This window comes from Xyrauchen texanus, chromosome 20 (genome assembly GCF_025860055.1).
Source record: "Xyrauchen texanus isolate HMW12.3.18 chromosome 20, RBS_HiC_50CHRs, whole genome shotgun sequence".
Lineage (NCBI taxonomy): Eukaryota > Metazoa > Chordata > Actinopteri > Cypriniformes > Catostomidae > Xyrauchen > Xyrauchen texanus.
Genome location: NC_068295.1, coordinates 9,464,060 through 9,476,703, shown reverse-complemented (window position 1 = coordinate 9,476,703; position 12,644 = coordinate 9,464,060). Strand labels below are relative to the sequence as shown.

The window sequence follows — 12,644 nt, the reverse complement described above, 5'->3', positions numbered from 1 at the left end:
CCCAATGGCAGGCTTGTGCCTTGCATGCATTGGTGTATGAATGTGTGTATGAATCGGTGAATGTGTTAAGGTTAAAAAGGCGCTATATAAGTGCAGACCATTTAATGGTAAAATTTAGTGAACCCAGCCTAAGTTTTTAAGATTCCATGGGAAACCATGTGATGCAGAATGTGACTGAATTTAAAGCAAGCATATTTGGGGCTGGCTGCCATTTTGGATGAGGAGAGCTCGTGGTGGACAACACAAAGTTTTTGCCAAAAAGTTCAAAAAGGTAAATTACTTTAAACATAGTGTGAAATCAGTATAGATTTTTTAGTTGTTATTGCTACCAATTTTCTGTGAATTCAAGTTTCTATTCGCTTAAATAATTTGTTAAATTACGTTACATTTGCAAATATACAGAAAATTAAATGTTTGTCTGCATTAGGTTAATTAGATGTGTATATTTTCACAGTTGAACAAACACGAAGGAGCCTGTGCATTTTTTCACGAGGCAGATACTCTTCATATTCAACTGCTACTCATGGCCTTCACCTACAACTCCTCAGTCACATCTCAGAAACTTAGCAAACAACAGGTAATTCCAGTTAATCTAATTTAAGTTAATCACATTTCTACACCAATTTCAAATGTTTTATGCAAATTTAAAATTGTACATCTTGAAACTGAAACTTGAAACTTTTTATGAGTGTTGGTTTATATTCAGCTACAGTTTTAGCGTTCAGTTAGTGTGAGACGACATGAATAAATACATCAATATCATGTGAAGCATACATTTCGGTCTCTGTAATGTGTTTCACTGTTGTGGTTGCTGCTTGCCTTAAACGACATTGAGGTTGTCAATGACAATAATTCATATTCTGTAAGTGGCGCTTACGCCATACTTTTCTCATGGGAAAATACTGTGCTTTCTCATTGTCGTGCAAAGAATTCCTGTGAATTTTTCACAGGAGAGACAGTTAATCTTCAACTGTTGCTCAGGCGTCACTCAAGCGGTAGAAACTCAGCAGGCATGGGTAACTCCAAGTAAATCGATTTTCTTCATGTTTCAATGCAAATTTCTCATGGAACCTCTTCGTCTTAATGGGAAACCATCTTACATTAGCTGAGTGTCGGTTTATGTTCAGCTTAATCAAATTATGATAGTAGTTCACCCAAAAATGCTATTTCTCTTGTCATTTGGCCTTCTCAACCCTTATGCCTTCTCAAACTCGTATGACTTTCTGTCTTCTGTGAAACACAAACCAAAATTTCCACTCAAGTCATATGGATTACATTGATGCTGCCTATATGGATCTTGAAAGTTTTTAACCCCATTGACTTCCATTATATGGACAAACAAACATCAAATATCCATTAAAAGTCTTTGTTCGTGTTCCCTGAAGAAAGTCAAATGAGTTTGATATGGCATAAGACTGCATAAATGATGAGAGAATTATCAGTTTTGGTTTGCCTCAAGGAGACACCCTGATATCAACATGTGTCAGTTGGTTTGTCACATTTTAAGTATAATACTGTTGCAATATGTAGCAGGGTTTGCAGCGATTGAAAATTGTCTCGTCATGAATCTTAAATGTAAACTAGCCATACATGTTGCTTATCTTGTCAGTTACAATTATACTATTATTGTTATTATTATAATAAATTTTTTTTTTTGTCTAACAGGATAGGGTCATTTAAATTATAGTCCTGGCAGGTCTACAACTAGAGTATAACTGAAAGAAGAGTCATCAGAGGCTTTCAGTGCAAAAAAAAAAGGTAGGAAACACATTTGGATGACATTATTCATATTTATATAGCACCGTTTTAACATATCCACTGACATTCATATAAATGCATGCATTTGGTACAGTGGTTGAATAGCTGTGTGTTCAAATGATAATTCTCTCATCGTTTACTCACCCTCATGCCCCCATTGATCTGTTTCTCAACCACACCTATAATTTCACTTCTGAAGACATGGATTCAACAAGTGGAGTCATATGGATTACTTTATGCCTCCTTAATGTGCTTTTTGACCACCATTCACTTGCATTGAATGTACCAACAGAGCTGAGATATTCTTCTAAAAAAATGTGCGTTCAACAGAAGATAGTCTTACACATCTGGGATGGCATGGTGGTGAGTAAATGAGAGAATGTTTATTTTTGGGTGAACTATCCCTTTAAGCGTCACTTTTCTTTTTACCCTATATAATTATTGATTTTGAGGACATTTAATTGTGCAAATAAATACAATGGAAACTGTTAATATACATTTTGACAAAGTTTATTTCTATGCATTTAGGAAGAGGAGCTTGACCAAGCACAGAAAGGAGCAGATGCCATCAATGCTTTGGAGCAGGAAGAGCAAAAGTTGCCTTTCAACCCACTGGATGTGTTGATTGTCCTTGAAAATGAGCTGGGGACATTTGTCAAAACTTGGGTCAGTACATTGACTTTTTGGGCTACTTTATGCCCTTCACATCAGCTACCCAAAAAGCAGACACTTTTTCTTTCTTTTTTTGAGTTTATACAGTAAATGGTGTTGCATCTTGATGATGGCAATGTCTGGCCAAGTTGAAAAGATCTTTTGAATGAATAGATTCATTTATAAATACAAACTGTTTCTGGTGTTTTTGTTACAGTATTAGTACAGAGAGCTTTCTCCTACCTGCATACATTTCTGCGGTGTGCAGTCTGTAAAAATGCATTTTCAATTGCGTTTATTTAGATTTACTGAAATTCTTTAAGTCATTGCATAGCCCACTTGTTTTTATGTTTTTTATCTATCGTCATGATTTTATTTCTATTTTTGTATTTGAGAATGTATTTTTGTTCTAGGAGAGCATGAATATCTGTTAGATTGTAAATCTGTAAACAACAATAAAAACCTTTGACATTCACCAAATGTCTGTTATTTCTTCAGGTCATTTTATTTTAAGTTAATAAAGTAAATGAACAGATCCTAGAATTTGAAGCTGCTAATAGCACTTACAATTGAGCTAAGTTGGGTAAACAGAGACTCTTAGGGTTTAAAAACTTTAAATGTATTAGCTGGCTTGGAACAGTTTTTGAATGGAAGCTCATTAATTTGGCCGTATCCAGCTACGTTTTTTCAGGCTTAAAATTCCTAGTGGAATTTGCTTAAAAAGTGGGACGCAAAAATGATGCCCTATATTTTTAAGCAAATCCAGAACATAATTTTTTTCAGTGTGGAAAATGTGATACTGGGGCTGTTAATGTAAGATTTAGCAAGGTTCCCATGTCCATGGAAAACCTGCAAAATTTCATCACACTCCTACAGTACATATTTGGGTCTTTAGATATAAAAATTGTACAATATTTTCAAGACAATTAAAAAAGAAAAGAATAAAACAATTTGACAGGGCGGAGAGCTGGGCCGGGTCGTGATTCTGCACACTGCAATGTAAGAGAGAGTGTGATTTATGGACAGCTGCCCGTAAATCTCTCTCTCTCATACTGCTGCCTGCAGTCTCCAGGCCTTTATCCCTCTCGGGGGCTTGATTAGCCTGATTAGGGGCCGGGTGTGCAGAATCACGACCCGTCCCCGCCCTCTGCCCTGTCACAGTCCTCCCTCATTCTCTCAAGCTGGGGAGCCCCCATTTTGGTGGATGGTATGGGCCTCCCCCACCCCTTGCAGCGGTAACCACTCCAGGAGGTTGGTTGGGAGCCCCTCCTCTCCTCGCGGTCGGCGGCTGTTCCTCTGCTTCCAGGCAGCCAGGCTCCTCCGTCCTCTGCTCCTCTGCAGTGGCTTCACCCCATGAAGGATACTAACGCATGGATCACCCATGGGTATCTGGCTCTCCAACACTTTAAGTTCAAGGTGGTCCACAGACCGGGGGGCGCAGATGGTTGTGGCTGACTTTCTCTTCAGGAATGGTGGGAGGAGTAGGCAGGCCGGATGTTGCCCCGGCCTGAGTCAGCGTTGGGGGGCATGGGGGGGCGTGGTCATGTGTCGGTCTGCGGGAGAGAGAGAGCGGTAAGCCCTGTCCCTAACATATTTTGTATATATTGTATATTTTATTTTTCAAATATCAAAGAGAAAATGCAACAAATCAGGATAGATCTAGAACAGGATTCATTACTTTCACACTGAAACTGGCTGTCAAACACATATTTAGCTACACATAACATAAGCTACACAGAAGTGCTTCGAGAGGCTCGTCATGAGGCACATTAAGACCAAGCTGCCCCCCTCACTAGACCCACTGCAGTTTGCATATCATCCAAACCGTTCAACAGACGACGCCATCGCCACCACCCTCCATCTGGCCCTCACCCACCTAGACAAAAAGGACTCATACGTTCGAATGCTGTTCATAGATTTCAGCTCAGCATTCAACACAATAATTCCTCAGCACCTGATTGGAAAGCTGAACCTGCTGGGCCTGGACACCTCCCTCTGCAACTGGATCCTGGACTTCCTGACTGGGAGACCTCAGTCAGTCCGGATCGGGAACAGCATCTCCACCACCACCACACTGAGCACTGGGGCCCCCCAGGGCTGTGTGCTTAGTCCACTGCTGTTCACTTTGCTGAGTCACGACTGTGCAGCAATGCACAGCTTGAACCACATCGTCAAGTTCGCAGATGACACGACCGTGGTGGGTCTCATCAGCAAGAACGACGAGTCAGCATACAGAGAGGAGGTGCAGCGGCTAACGGACTGGTGTAGAGCCAACAACCTGTCCCTGAATGTCGACAAAACAAAAGAGATGGTTGTTGACTTTAGAAGAACACAAGGTGAACACTCTCCGCTGAACATCGACGGCTCCTCTGTGGAGATCGTCAAGAGCACCAAATTCCTTGGTGTTCACCTGGCGGAGAACCTCACCTGGTCCCTCAACACCAGCTCTATCACCAAGAAAGCACAGCAGCATCTCTACTTTCTTCGAAGGCTGAGGAAAGCACATCTCCCACCCCCCCATCCTCACTATAGCGGGACTATTGAGCACATCCTGAGCAGCTGCATCACTGCCTGGTTTGGGACTTGCACCGTTTCGGACCGCAAAGCCCTGCAGAGGATAGTGAGGACAGCTGAGAAGATCATCGGGGTCTCTCTTCCCTCCATCAAAGACATTTACAAAAAACATTGTATCCGCAAAGCAACCAGCATTGTTGATGACCCCACACACCCCTCACACAAACTCGTTACCCTCCTGCTGTCTGGCAAGAGGTACCAAAGCATTCGGCCCTCACGGCCAGACTGTGTAACAGCTTCTTCCCCCAAGCCATCAGACTCCTCAATACTCAGAGACTGGTTTGACACACACACACACGTGTCCTGAGTTGCACTTTAATTACTGTCACTTTATAACTGTCTGCTACCTCAATCTGTCCGCTACCTGTTCATTGTTAGAAATGTATTGTACTGTTTAAAAGTAAATTTAAATGTCATTTATATTTCTACAGTAAATATAAATATTTTTAGTTATACTCTGCTCTAAAATATTTCTTTATCAGTGCAATATCTATAATTTTTTAATCATTGTCCTTTATTTAGAAAAATAAGTCGTTATGGAAATATCATGGAAATTAATTAGTCAAAACGTTTAGGAACTTCTTTTTAAGCAGACAGCTAAATCTCACTCTTATTATTGGCTAAAACCAAACTGATCTTGTGTTTTGGCATATTAGTATCTATCCATCTTCCTCATTACTTCACCGTGAATTTGTGGCCAAGTTGCTGCACACAAGGCATCATTGACCCTCTTCCCAAATTGCTAACTTTTAAGTAATCTTCGCCTGAATGTGGTTCCTTAAAAATGTGCAATTTAATCAGTACGAGTTCCCAGGAAATCAACCACATCTACCAATCGAGCTATAGGAACAATAGATTCTCAGTGGATTTCTAATCAACTTTTTTCAGCTTTCTGTACTGTAGTGTCAATATAGTCTGAGAGAAAAAGTTTTAATATCTGAAAGCTACTGTTTGTTTACATAAAATAAATATAATATAATTATTTTTTAAATGGTCAAGGAAAATTGCCTTTTCATAATATGACCCCTGTAATGAACTGACTGTGTCATTTTAAGGTGTAACTTTATTTGCAATAGGGTAGTTCACCTGAATTACTTTGGAAAGTTGACTTCCTGTGGTATATGAAACCAAAACTATTTTAGACAGCATTTTGCTAATTATTTTGTCATTATTATTTCATGACCTCATTGATTAAGAGACTATATGCAATATTTGAAATTTTAGAAATCTTTTTGTCACACTGGAGGACAATTAAATGAACTAATGAAGGGAAAAAAAATCATTTTGAAAATTTTAAATAGTTAAATAGTTCAATGGTGACCAGTTACAGCACCAAAAATATACACTTTCCCTTACACATTCTTGTAAATTTTAACATAAAATCTTGTTGATGATTAAAAAAAGATCAAATACATCTTATATTGTGGTTCAGTAAGAATGTAAATGGTTGTGAGGGCGAATACAAATACACAACTGTCTGTGACCTAGAACACTGTTTAGACACACAATGTTTGTCTTTCTGTCTGTCTTGTCTATATGTCTGCCTGTCTTTCTGCCTGTCTGTCTTTCTGCGGGTCAGGTGAGATGAAGCAGTTATTCTGCGCTGTCCTCCTGAGATCACAGCAGGAAGGACACACTCTCATCCGTCCGATTGGCTTCCCTCAGTCAAACGCTGCCTGTCTGCACAGCATGTTAAACAGCCACACAAACTCACTCACACACAGTCTGAGTCACTCCTCAGACTTGAGCCTGACAGATGGTAATTATGAACAGTGCTTTTGCTAAAGGTCTGCAATAATTTTCATGAAGCCCAGGGGTGTCATATCTCACCTGGGTCGATGGCAGTATATGATTATAAATATACAGCATATGAATATAAATATTGTACAAGAGCAAGAGTGTTTACATGCAGCTCTTTAACTCTTCGGCTCACACCCAATGCTAACACATACAGGCAGGTCTCAGGGCAGACCGCGTGCCTGTCTGGTCCTTAAAGTTCCTCTGATGTATAAGATAAGCTGTATGCTCTTGAAGAAGAGCTTCTGGTCGCATTGTTTTTAAAGTGAAAAGCAGTATAGATGTGTTGCTTGTCAGATCTGGTCAGTTTACGCTACAGCAGAGACAGTTCCATATATTGTTACAGATTTGTTTTCTACGCTACAACAAATAATTTTCTTAATCAGTATTTTTGTCTTATTTTACAATAAAACTATCTTAACATTAGGCTTGGGATCGTCATGTTTACTGTTGTAACCTCCATTCCCTGAGGGAAGGAACGAGACGTTGTGTCGAATGAAGTGACAAGACACAAGGGGTCTTCCTGGGACACCAAACCTCTGAACCTGAGAAAAGGCCAATGTCAAGTTGGCAGACGGAATGTTTGCATGCCCCGTCCTGGACATCAAGGGAAGAGAGTGCCAGTCAGGAGTTTGCACTGAAGAGCCGAAAAGAGCCGACGTTCCCCTTCTGTCACTCACTCGATGGTGTGTCGAATGAAGTGACACAAGGGGTCCCATATAAAAATGTCACACACTGACCGTGTTACGTGAACTGTCGAGACAGGTGCAAGCAGGCTCCAGAAGCAAGCCTGGCAGCCGTGGCCTTCTCTCTCACTATGTCTCTCACATAGGACTTGAAGCAGCTGGGGCTATCTTAATGCTATGAAATGCATCGGAGAAGGCGGTCTTTCCCGGTCCTATTCTTTCAGGGGTAAAAGACCCTGCGGAGGCCACATCCTGCCCAGTCTAGGGGGAGGTAACATGTGGTAAATACACCACGAGGGTTGTGAAGCCGTACGTGGGAATGGCATGGTGGTAGGTCCAGCCTAATGAGGGGGGACTTTACAAGCACAGCGACCAGGGCAGCGGCGCTGCCCAAGGGAAACGCGGGTCCACCGACAGGGGGACCGTACTGCGGGAAATACATCACAGGGAGTTTGCCTGAAAAGGTAACTAAGCCCGCGGAGCCCAACCCCAGTACAGAGCACCTGTGACACGTAGTGGGTCTGGACGCGAATTGCTCCACTGAATTCGCAGGCCAGAAAGCTAGGGAGGAGAACATCCAGGGAGCGACGCTTAGTGGCTAACCTGGGATAGAAGGCGCACTGGTTCAACTTGGTAAAGGGTGTTGTGTGCAAGCAGAACACCCGGTCATTGTGCCGCGTTACCGAGTTCTACCGGCTCGGACCTGACAAAACACGGGATGAGACCGACTCAACCCTGAGATTGTAAAATCTGGCAAAGGTATTGGGTGTTGCCCAGCCCGCTGCCTTGCAGATGTCTGCTAAGGAGGTGCCATGGGCCAGTGCCCACAAGGATGCCACACTTCTCGTAGAGTGTGCTCGAACCTGCAAGGGGGTGGGCACGGCCTGGGTGTGATAAGCTAAAGAAATAGCATCAACGACCCAGTGAGCTAACCTCTGTTTGGAGACGGCGTTCCATTTCCGCCATCCGCCGAAGCTGAAAAAGAGCTGCTCAGAACATCTAAAGCTCTGCGTGCAGTCCAAATAGATACGCAAAGCACGTACTGGACACAGCAACGAAAGGGCTGGGTCTGCCTCCTCCCGGGGCAGCGCTTGCAGGTTCACGACCTGGTCCCTGAAGGGGATCGTAGGAATCTTGTGCACGTAGCCCGGTTGCGGCCTCAGGATAACGTGAGAATGGGCCGGACCGAACTCCTGGCAGGTGTCACTGACAGAGAATACTTGCAGGTCCCCAACCCTCTTGATGGAGGCTAACGTGATCAGGAGGGGGACAGCCTCCCTCCAGCCTCACCTGCAGGAATGAAAGCACTGACCGAACTCTGCGGGTCTTCGGCTCGGGAAGAACACCAATTCGCGAACAAGCACAACTTTAGGGCAGAAAGTTGCCTGGTGGAGGGAGCTCTGGCTTGGTTGATCGTGTCTACGACTGCAGGTGGTAGATCCACTAGATCTTCCGCATCCCATCCAGGAGCCAGACGTGGAGGTTCCAGAGGTCTGGGCTCGGGTGCCAGAGGGTGGTCCTTCCTCAGGGGAATTTTCCAGGGAGGTGCTGTCACGAGGAGCATAAGATTCCCGAGAACCAGGCCCAGGTGGGCCAGTAAGGGGCCACCAGGATGACCTGTTCCTCGTCCTCCCTGATCTTGCACAGCACCGGGGCCAGCGTACAACGGGAAATGCGTACTTGCGCAGCCCCGGGGCCAGCTCTGTGCCAGCACGTCTGTCCCGAGACGAGCTCCTGTCAGGGAGTACCAGAGCTGGCAGTGGGAGTTGTCTTGGGAGGCAAAGAGATCTATCTAAACCTAACCCTACTCCTAAACCTAAATGTGCCTCGAACTCCGTCACAGCAAATGTGAATATTTAGGTATTTTAATGTTAGTAAATAGTAGTTAGACACCCAATATAAAGTGAAAAACCAATCTTTAAAAAAAAAAATGTTTCCTGTAGTGTTTTAATATACTCACCATAGTTCCTGCTAGACATATTCATTAATTAAACTGTTTTGTAGCTTAATTGTCCTTTAGGCAATTTGATACAACATGTTACGAACCCTTCAGTTAGATATGCATAGTAATTAAAGAGATTAATTTTATCTTTCAGCAGTCAATATGATGTCCAAACACTACATTATGTAACCGTTGTTGGACATTTTAAATCAGTACTCTTCCTTAATTAATTCTAAATGACAGTAATTGCAGTTTCAATGTAATAATCAGGAACAAAGTAACCAAGAACGTTGTTTACTTCCCAGACAAACCCACTTAACATCTCAATGTTCATTGTCGCTAAAGTACAAATAAATCAGTCTGGGTTGTAATTAAAAATCAAATTTAAGTGCAAGGTGAGCTTGCATGCCACAAATGCTGTCAAATTGAGGCTACTACCTTTAAAATTGGAAAATACCAGACACCCCCTCCAGTGAGGCCTTCTTTTCTGGGGGTTATATATCTATGTTATATATAATCTAATTAAGTGTATAGATTGTATACTGTAGTCCTATTATAAAAGTAAACAAAGAAATAAATATTTTTACATTCTGAAGGTTGAACTAGGCTCCTAGTGGGATGACTTACTACTGGTGAGACATTTTTCCAGTATGTCAAATTATATGGATACAGTATTCATTCATTCATACAGTATTATGTTGAATTCTTATGGCTGTATGATGCACAGTAAACTGTGCTTACTGAAAACGCAAATTGAAAGTATGTCACAGATTCTATTAATAGAGCTTCATTTGTTTTAAACCTGGAACCTACCAATAATTAAAAATAGAGAATATCTGTAGTAATTTACCAAGTGATAAGTGGTTATTATTGTTTGAAAGCCCTGCAATTGTGTGTGTGTTCAAGCAGTCAGCAGGTCATGATTTAACCACATGATTTGATCTCTGTGGAGTTCAAAATGTCTATCTTTCAGTTTTTTTTAAATTGCATCCTGTTCCATTCAGTTGCACTAGCTTATCATTTTTTATATGTAGTTTTGCATATCCCAAGTATGATAGAAATGAATAAAATACAAAGTCTAGTGTAAATGCTCCTAAACCCTACTAAAGCCCCATCAGGCGTTCTATGAGACCAGTGAGAGAAGTCGTGCTGTCGGGCTCTTAGTCAAGCTATTCAGACACCGTCCATTCTGTGTGGCTTTTATTACTGCTCACGAGTGACCGTCTATCATCATGCGGTCATAAAAGACTCTCTCTTCCCTCAGTGAGAACTTTTCCTATAAATCTTTAGGCAGGGATTCAGGATTACTCAGGGGTTTGGCGAGTGAGCCGATGCTTGACAAAGAGGACCAGAGGGATAGGCTTTTTGCTTCAGTGCACATTTGAGCTCAGACAGAAGGAGAGTGTGTATGTCGTATTCCAATTTGCTCCTATGAGAGGAGTGTGTGTGAGTGTGTGTGTCATCTCCACCCTTTCACACAGGCATTGGACTGTGACTGGACTGAGAGAACTGTGAGAGAGCTGTGTAGCATGTGCATAGGTTTGCCCTGAATGTGCAGAATGTCGTTTGACAGACTCATGGTATCAGAGCTCAGAGATGAGTAATTGCTGCACTTTGTTAGGAAGTTGTTCACTGTGATTTCACACATACTGCTGTTAATATACTTACAATTTTGGCCTTTGCATTCTGCTGTGGGTAACAGATCAGAATGCATAGATACCTACATAATTTCGATGTGCTTAAGCAGACATGTTTCTTAAACACCTAAACAAATTGAGTTTTGTGGCTTTTTATCCATGTTAGCTTTGCGTTTTAGCAGATATAGCCTACACATTTTAAGTTTAGAGCCTTTCTCTTCTGGGAGAAGACACCAAAAATAATGGTGCCTCATCTTGCACTTGCAGGGGTATCCAAATTGGTTGTCCAATAAAATGGAAGAAGGTGAGAAGGTCTCCTCCACCTAAATTGTAAATAACACCTTTCACAAAGCAACAGCAAGTAGCAAATCATGGTTGTTTTTACCTTGGAACTTTAGCAATACTTGTAAGCAGTGGTGATTTCTCAGGGCCAGCAAAGCCTTCTCTGCTGGCATAACATGCCTAATAAATACATATTTTTTCATCCTTTCATTCTCATTGACCTTTTTGCCTATGTATTTTCAATCGCTTTCCACTCCTAATTCATCTACAAACAAACAGCAAAAAACCAAAAGTTTATTCAATCACTATTTATTCCTCGATGTACAGTATACAAGCAAAGTGTGACAACTGTTTCACCAATCGCATGCCCGAAGCCGAAGCAGCACGTTAGTTTGAGCTCCACCCCATCAGGCCTTCAGAATTTCCACAGAATCCCTGAAGAGTGTAAGTGAATAGTCATCTAAAGTCAGATTGTCAGATTCATCAGCCAATCAGATTGATTTATTTGTTCTAGGTGGGTGTGGTCTTTATGATATGTCCCAGTCCAGGCCTTCTAGCTGGCCTTGAGTGACGCAGTCATGCTTTAAGTGATTTACATAATTTGAAAGCGAAATTCAAATTTGGTTCAAACCAAATGATGTGTCCAAGCCTTTGTTAGTAATTAAAAACGGTTACTTCAGAAATAGTATCACGGCTTGTGCTGTTATTGGATAAACAAGGATGGATGTGTGTGTGTGTGTGTGTATGTGTGTGTGTGTTTGCGTGTGTGTGAGAGAGCGAGCAAGCGTGCGAGAGAGAGAGAGAGAGAGACGGAGCGTGTGCGTTACCTGTTGCCACACCCAAGCAGAGATGTTGTCAGCTTTCTAAAGATCCGTTTTCTCAGTGAAAAACCTTCTTTTTCCACCATAGATAGATAGATAGATAGATATTTAGTTTGATAGATGATTCTGCTGACAAATTACAGAAATTCCCAAATCATCTGCTCTACACAGTTTCCTTTTGATGTGGCCAGGGAGCGTAGGTTTATCAAAACCTTTATCTCCAGTGTAATTGGCTTGTTTCAGTTTTTGGGAGAGGTACCTGCATCTGTAACTAAGTTTACAATAATACAAATACCCTTGCGATTCTGGCAACAGCTTCTTGAAGGTCAGTGTCAACATTATAATTTGTATAATGTTATAATATTATATTATTAAAATACATCGACTCCATTGTGATTCAGACGATACCTTTTTAAAAGGCAAATGTCATAATAATCTAATACAGTGTTGATAATATGGATTGACGGCAGCAGTCATGCTTCGGATCATTTGTGAG

At 41.8% G+C, this 12,644-nt stretch overlaps 1 protein-coding gene across 1 annotated transcript in view; it reads left to right on the top strand.

Annotated features, from left to right (window-relative positions):
• Nucleotides 1–12,644, top strand: part of LOC127661127 (collagen alpha-1(XIX) chain-like) — a 180,886-nt gene that overhangs the window by 89,547 nt on the left and 78,695 nt on the right. The window lies entirely within an intron of this gene.